Below are 7,642 nucleotides of genomic sequence, written 5' to 3'. Positions count from 1 at the left end.
CCCAAATAACACACAGAGACTCTGTATATGATATAATTCTGTTGGCCAGTTACTAGTTTCTTATCGGCTAGCTCTGTGTTAATTATTAACCCATTTCTATGTATTTCCACGTGGTCTTACCAGCGAGAGGCAGCTGGTGGTTCTATTCTCTCTAGACTCTCCATCTTGACCCCCTCCTACTTCCTTCTTCCTTCTTGTCTCCTAGTCCCTCCTATCTCATTTCCTATTGGCCAACAGTGCTTTATTATTAACCAGTATGAGAAACATATACAGAATGACATCTCCCATCATCTCCTCTTTCCTGTCTAAAATAAAAAGAAGGGTTTTAACCTTAATATAGCAAAATATATCACATAACAGTTATCAAATAAGAACCACAGTTAACACTATTTAGTCCATTAACATTTAGCAAGATTTAAAAAACTATTCTATCATCTATCCTATATTTGTGAGTCTAAAGCCTTATATGTAACTTACCTTTAAGCTTAACTACGGAAAACTATAACCATAACTATCTGTCTTCAACTCCTTCAAAGACCACAGAAGGATAGTATATAAACTCTAGAAATGACAGAGACAACTCACTGCCTGGTCACCCGAAGTTCTTTTGTAATCTTCCATCTTCAGCCCATAGGCCATAGTGTGTCTGGCAGACTCTTCAGCAAAGCAGGAAACTTTAAACTGTCTTCTTGTATTGGCAGTTTGTCAGTCATTTTTTCTCTGTGTCCTGCAGACTGTCTGGCAGACTCTTCCATGAAGCAGGAACTCTGTAGCAATGTCCATCTTGAATCAGCAGTCACTTTTCTGTGGGTCCTGCATGTCAAGTTTATACAGCATAAAGTCAAACAGTCCAGACAAGAGCAGTATCTTGTCCAAATGGCTAGTCTTTCCATATTGGAAGCAAACTCTATAACGAGTTTCTTCAATGTCCATCTTTCTTTCTGATGCAGGTGGTGTTGCCAGGAGTAGTTATGTCTCATTATCAAGAAAAACCCTAAACCATTTTAAATGCCATATTCTGTAGGTCTTTGAAAGGTTTGAAGAATGCCTATCTATTTCAAATACATCTCTGCATACCTAGAAAACCTAACTCACCTAGCTATAAATTTTGACTATTATAGGTAACTATCTAAAATCTGTACTAAATTATATATTACATTTTTAAATGAGCTATATAAACACAAGACATAAACAAGAAGAGAAATATAGCTATCACAAACGACCTTAAATTGTATCAATAAATGAAAATCAATTCCAAAACAAAGTATTCATATCTATACCATAATCCCCTTTTTGTCTTTAAAAGGATATTGGTTGTGATCATTAACCATTTATAACCAAGTCCATTTAAATGAAAACAAACATTTATAAACAATATTTGGGAATTTGGGCGTTGTTCTTTCCAAACTACTTCCTGCTGATAGGGGGCGGTGTCATGGGGATCCTAAGAACATGCAGAAATCCTGGCTGTAGTCTGCTGGGATTAAAGGCGTGTGCTGCCACACCCAGGTGTTCTCTGTCTTTTTAAAACCATGTATTTTTTCCAAGCCTATATATTTTTTAAAACATACTGTAAACCTTTAGAGGTTTTTTCTTCATATGAATCTGTCTTTACTGTAAATCTTTATCTTTTTCTGGCCATGAGTCTTTATCTGTTAAACAACAACATTGTTAAAATGAAAGTCATAGTTGTGAATTACCAAAGATGGCGGTGGGTACCTTTACCGCCAGCAATGAAAGCTGTGGTCACTGCCCTGGTCATCGCTGCCATCCAGCAGCTTGGAGATGTGGTCACTGCCATTGCCATCTCTCATACACACCAATAAATTGTTAGCAATGTTATTTAAAAGCCTTGCAGTTTTTTGCCTCTTGTGCTGAATCAGGAATCCTCCCTTAAAGGAGCCACGTGAATATCTGCTTGTCTCTCACAAAGCAGAGTCCAATGGAGAAAAATGCTGCTACCAAGAAACCTTGCTTGTTTCTGTTTTTTTGTTTTTTTTTTTTTGTTTGTTTCTAAAACCCTTTTTTAAGCTTTTGTTAAATTTTAAGGGGAAGTTCTTACTAGCCATGTGGGCGCCATCTGTAAGGTGTAAGGTTTTTCTTGCTGGCCACCTGGTCTTATCCCTCTGCCTCGCCAGCCCCAAATAACACACAGAGACTCTGTATATGATATAATTCTGTTGGCCAGTTACTAGTTTCTTATTGGCAAGCTCTGTGTTAGTTATTAACCCATTTCTATGTATTTCCACGTGGTCTTACCAGCGAGAGGCGGCTGGTGGTTCTATTCTCTCTAGACTCTCCATCTTGCCCCCCTTCTACTTCCTTCTTCCTCCTTGTCTCCTAGTCCCTCCTATCTCATTTCCTATTGGCCAACAGTGCTTTATTCTTTAACCAGTATGAGAAACAAATACAGAATGACATTCCCATCAGCAGACTGGGAAAAGATCTTCTTCAACCCCACATCTGACAGATGATGGTCTCAAAAATATACAAAGAACTCAAGAAACTGGTCACAAAACACCGAACTATCCTAGTGAAAAATAAGGTACAGAACTGAAGAGAGAAATCTCAATAGAGGAGATCAAAATAGCTGAAAGACACTTAAAAATTTGCTCAACATCCTTAGCTATCAGGGAAATGCAAATCAAAACAACTCTGAGATACCATCTTACTGCTGCCAGAATGGCTAAAATGAGAAACAACTTATGTTGGAGTGCTGGTTGGAGTGCAAAATTTTACAGCCATTTTGGAGATCTGTATGGCAGCTCCTCAGGAAAATGGGAATGAGTCTACCACAGGACCTGGCAATTGTCCTCTTAGACATATACCCAAGCAATCTACATTCATGCAACAAGGATATCTGTTCAACTGTGTTCATAGCAGCATCATTTGTAACAGCAGGAACATGGAAGCAACCTAGATGCCCCTCAACTGAAGAATGAATAAAGAAGATGTGGCACATGTACACCACGGAATACTACTCAGGAGGAAAAAAACAAAAAACAAAAAACAAAAACAATGGGACCTTGAAATTTGCAGGCAAATGGATGGAATTGAAAGAAACCATTCAGAATGAGGTAACCCAGTCACAGAAAGCAGATCATGGTATGTGCTCACTCATATATGGTTTTTAGACATAGAGCAAAGGATCTCAAGACTATGATTCATATGCCAGAGAAACTGCAATTCAAGGAAGAACCTGGGATATTCATACAAGATCCCTCATAGAAGGGGAAAGGAACACGATCTCCTCAGCATTTTGGGAGTGGGTGGGCAATGACTGGAGAGGGAGCTTGGAGAAAGAGAAAGGGAGGAGAGGAAAGCTGGTGGGACTAGGAAGATTGAGTCATGGGAGGAATAGAGGAGAGGAAAAAGAGAGGGAGATAAAATTGAGAGAGCCATTATAGGTTTGAAGAGAAAGCTGACTCTAGAGGAATGTTCAGAGACTTACATGGATGAACCCAACTAACAATCTGAGCAATCATGGAAAGGCTAGCATAAATGCCCTTCCATATTGTTGAGATTGATGACTACCTTATCCACCATCATAGAGCCCTCATCTAGTAGCTGATGGAAACAGAAGGAGACACCACAGCTAAACCCTGTGCCCAACTGGAATCCAGATGCAGAGAGGTATGAAAAATAAGAAAAATGGGTCAAGACCAGGCTACAGAAACCCACAGAGACAGCTGACTTGAGTAAGGCTGAGTTCATGATGACTGATAAGTGGGTAACCAGCACCAGACAGACTTAGAAACCCCGGACATGGGTCTCAGTTAGAATGTCTGGGTAGTCTATGGGCCCATGCAGAGGAATCAGGATCTATCCTAGTGCACAAGCGGACTTTGGGAGCACATTCCCCATGGAGAGATACCCCCTTAACCTAGAGACAGGAGGGAGGGCCTAGTCCTTTCTCCCAATGACTTGACATATTCTGTTGCTCCATCCTGAAAGTCATCACCCTACATGTAGAGTGGGGACAATGGAATGGAAAGGTGATTGAAGAGATTGGGAAGGACGGAGGGAGAAGGGAGAGAGAAAGGGAAGGACGGAGGAATGAAGAGAGGAAGGGAGGTAGAGGAAACTTGGATTGATATGTAAAATAAGAAAAATAAATAAATTGAGAGAAATGAATATTTTAAAATTAAGATACAAAATAGAAAAAAAAAATAGAGAAAATAATAGAGGTGGGATTTGACCTGGGCTGGTCCCAGACATAATTCAAGCAGGGTCAAAAGGACCCAAGGGTCAGGGGAAGGCAAGCTCTCAATGGTCCCATTTGGAGGGGGAGCAGGTCCAGTATATGCAGAGCTGTCCCAGGAAGTTCCAAGGAGAGGATGGGGGTGTTGGATTCCAGCTGGCCAAACACCCCAAGCAAGGGGATTACCAGGACAAGGATGAGGGGAAAGAAGCCTCAGGATCCAATTTGTCTTTTCTATATTGCCTGTATTTCAGTTTTGAAGTCTTGAACCGTCAGAAAATTTTCCTTCAACTATTTGATTATTTTTATTCTTGACTTTCTTTGCTTTCCATAAGAGATATGTTGACTTCTCACTTTCTTTTTTTTGGGGGGGGTTGGCATTTCCTCCATTTCTTCCTTTTTATCTTCCATTTTTTTTTATTTTATATAACCAAGTTCATTTAAATGAAAACAAACATTTATAGACAATATTTGGGAATTTGAGAGTTGTTCTTTCCAAACTACTTCCTGCTGGTAAGGGGCACTGTCATTGGGGATTCGAAGAGGATTCAGAATTCCTGGCTATAGTCTGTCAGGCTGCTTTGTCCAGCTGGTTTGAATGTAGGATCACCTGGTACTCTGTTTCAGGCGGTCTGGCTTGATCAAACCACATTAGTCTGGAAGGAATCCACATCTTTTAATTTTCTGTGGAAACAAAAATAGAAATCCTTTTCCCCAGTAACTTGTCCTTGAACTTAAATTTTGGAGTCAAAGCATTTTTTTAATTTAATTTATTATTTTGCATGTCGATCCCAGTTCCCTCTCCCTCCCTCCCTCCCTCCACTCCTCCCAACCTTCCTCACTCCCTCCCTTCCTTTTACCCACTCTGCCCTCTCACATGCACTCTAACCACCCACCCCTCCCATCCCCCCACCCCAATTCCATATGTAGGGGAATGTCATCCAGTTGGGGTCATGTAGATCTGACAGGTCATTTGAAGTAGGTACTAGGGCTTCTCTCCTGTCTCTAGATTAAGGCAGTTATCCCTCCATGGGGGATGTGTTTGCAAAGTCCTTTTGTGCTCCAGGGATACATCATGGCTCCACTATCTGAAGTCCCTTAGGCTGCTCAGTCCCTCTGGCTGAGACCCATATTCAGGGGGGCCTGAGTCAGTCCCATGCTGGCTTCCCAGCTATCAGTCAGGTGGCCTGTTAGCTCCTACTTGTTCAGGTAAGCTTTCTCTATTTGTTTCTGCTGCCTGGTCTTGTCCTCTCCCTCTGCATCTGAGTTCTAGTTCGACTCAGTGTTTATGTATGGGTGTTTGCTTCTGTTTCCAACAGGCATTAGTTGAGGGCTCCATGGAGAAGTTAGTTATTGATCTCACTCTCCAGGAAGGGCATTTATGGTAGCCTTTCAATGGTTGCTCATATTGTTAGTGAGCGGAGTCTTTTAGGTCTCTAGAACTTTAGGTTCAGTTTTCTCTTCAAACCAATAATGGCAGTGTGCATGACTGTGCCATAGGAAAAAAAAAAAAACTTATGCCCTAGCTCTGGAAGCTTAAATTGCCTATCATTATTGTTCATTAAATATTTCAGTACCAAGCCTATATTCATCATCCCACCCCCAGACTTAGCTCTTGTCTCACAGTTCCTGAAGAACACCAATCCACACCCAGTCATTTCTGCGTGTTCCTTCTTTGTATTCTCAGGTTTGGCTTTGATTATTTACCTCAACACAAGAATTCCTTAATGAGTTCTCATGGAATACATCCTACATGCACTCTCTCCATATTATCACATATACTTGCGACTATAACCCTGCTTCTTTTTGGTTTTCCTGGTTAGGTACACAGAATTTTACCCTCCAGAACTGCAAACAGATTTTCAATATAGAATCTGCTTCAGTGTCTCAGATACTAATGGAAGTCTAGGTGGGCCAAAACATTACAAGGAAAGGAAGACACTACTGCATTCATACAACATCTGACTTGTAGTGTGGAATTCCATGTTTAAAAGAAACTGTTCTTTCTAATGACTCTCATAATTTTTAGTGACAACTTGGTATATAGCTATCATCTCGGGTAATGTCAGACTGGCCTCTAGAGACAAATGTTACATGTTTCTCTTGGATGTGGGTGATAGATTTTAAACTTTTATATGTGAGCTTAAATCCAATAACCACAGATGTTAGCTAATAAGGGAACATAGGGAAAGAGAAGACCACCCAAAAACGGGAAATACAGTATCGTGTTGTGTAGTGATAAAGAGGAACTTATGATAGGAGGGGCATGAAAGAAGAGGGTAACACAGTAATATCATAAGGTACAAACAGCACTAAAGGCCTTCTGGAAAACTTTATGGAAAAACAATAATGTAGAAGATTCTGAAAAATAAACATTTATGAAAGGAATTAAAAATGGAGTTACAAAACAATGCAGGAGACAGTATAAAAACTAGGCATCTTATGCCACCAAGAAAACTCCCAATGGCAAAAATTGGTTACATTATTTTGAGTCATTGGCCAGAAGATTCTATTCACCACCCACCTTCACACACACTCAAAAAATTATAGGCAATTTGAATGCTACTTGTGACTCTTCGCAATTTAATGTTATGGTCTTATTGCTAAGGGTACCATTATTCATATTGAATATTCAAAAATCGAACTGATACCTAAATACACTATCTACCCTACTGAGTAGTATTCATGATACTACTGGAAGTTAAATTACATGATTGATACCAGAGGAGGGGCGTGTCAATGTCAAACACTGCAAATCCTGAGAACTACAACTGTGGCCTGCCTGGAACCTCACCTGGTGTAATACTGTAGAAAATCTATGATAGTAATCTCTAAAAATAGTTTCCCACCAGAATGCTCCCCCAGCCACATCTGCCCCAAATAAAACACAGAAAAGGTGTATTAATTATGAAATGTATGTCAGGTTATCAATATTATAGGCTAGCTGTCTTAAACATTAATCCAATTAATCAACCAAGTATTTCTGGACCTCTTATCTCACCTCCTACATCTTGACTACTCCTACTACATCTCCTAGAATCCTCCTTGTCTCCTAGTACCACCTATCTTGCTTTCCTATTGGCCAACACGGTTTTATTCATTAATCAATATGGGACATATTTATGGAATGCCATCTCACATCAGTAAAAAACCACATATCGATTGGATTTAGGGTCCAGTCCATGAGATGGAACCCATAGAAAACATTGCTAAAGTATAAAGGAACCCGAGGCTAGATAGGTCATGGAAAACCACCTACGGTTATTATGTAAAAGGAATATTCAAATAATATGACTCCTAAAGTAATACTGTTATCCCCATAGATTAGTGCCTCAGAACACACATACCATAGAAGCTTCTTCCTGCAGTAGAACCACAATTGGGCAAGGTGCATTTGTGAGAGACATTGAAGTACTCAGTCCTTTATAGGACATGTTCATC

This window comes from Phodopus roborovskii, unplaced genomic scaffold (genome assembly GCF_943737965.1).
Source record: "Phodopus roborovskii unplaced genomic scaffold, PHOROB, whole genome shotgun sequence".
Classification (NCBI taxonomy): Eukaryota; Metazoa; Chordata; class Mammalia; order Rodentia; family Cricetidae; genus Phodopus; species Phodopus roborovskii.
The sequence above is the reverse complement of the archived record's forward strand: the minus strand, read 5'-3'. Positions refer to the sequence as shown.